A 347-nucleotide genomic window follows, 5' to 3' on the forward strand; every position below is an offset into this window, starting at 1 on the left:
GCCGCCAGCCTCGCTGTGCGCGATTCTGCGCTCCGTCTTCACAAAGAACCTAGACCCAAGTCGTTGTACTGCCATGAAGGCAAAAAAATCTCCTCCTAAAGGCAGCAGAAGCCCCAGTAGTGTTTCTAGGATGAGTGGTATTCCACATTGCACCTCTTCAGGATTCAGGGACAGTTGCCTGTGACCCATGACATTGTTCTCACCAAGCACAGGAGCATGCACTCATCAGCCTTGCGGAATCAGCATCTAACCTAGAGTCTTCCAAATGCTGCAGACTCTGCCAGTTGAAAGAGACTCACAGAACGGTTAGAGTTAGAAGGGACCCCCGAAGGCCGTCTGTTCCCACT

This window comes from Meleagris gallopavo, chromosome 17, assembly GCF_000146605.3.
Source record: "Meleagris gallopavo isolate NT-WF06-2002-E0010 breed Aviagen turkey brand Nicholas breeding stock chromosome 17, Turkey_5.1, whole genome shotgun sequence".
Taxonomy (NCBI): Eukaryota; Metazoa; Chordata; class Aves; order Galliformes; family Phasianidae; genus Meleagris; species Meleagris gallopavo.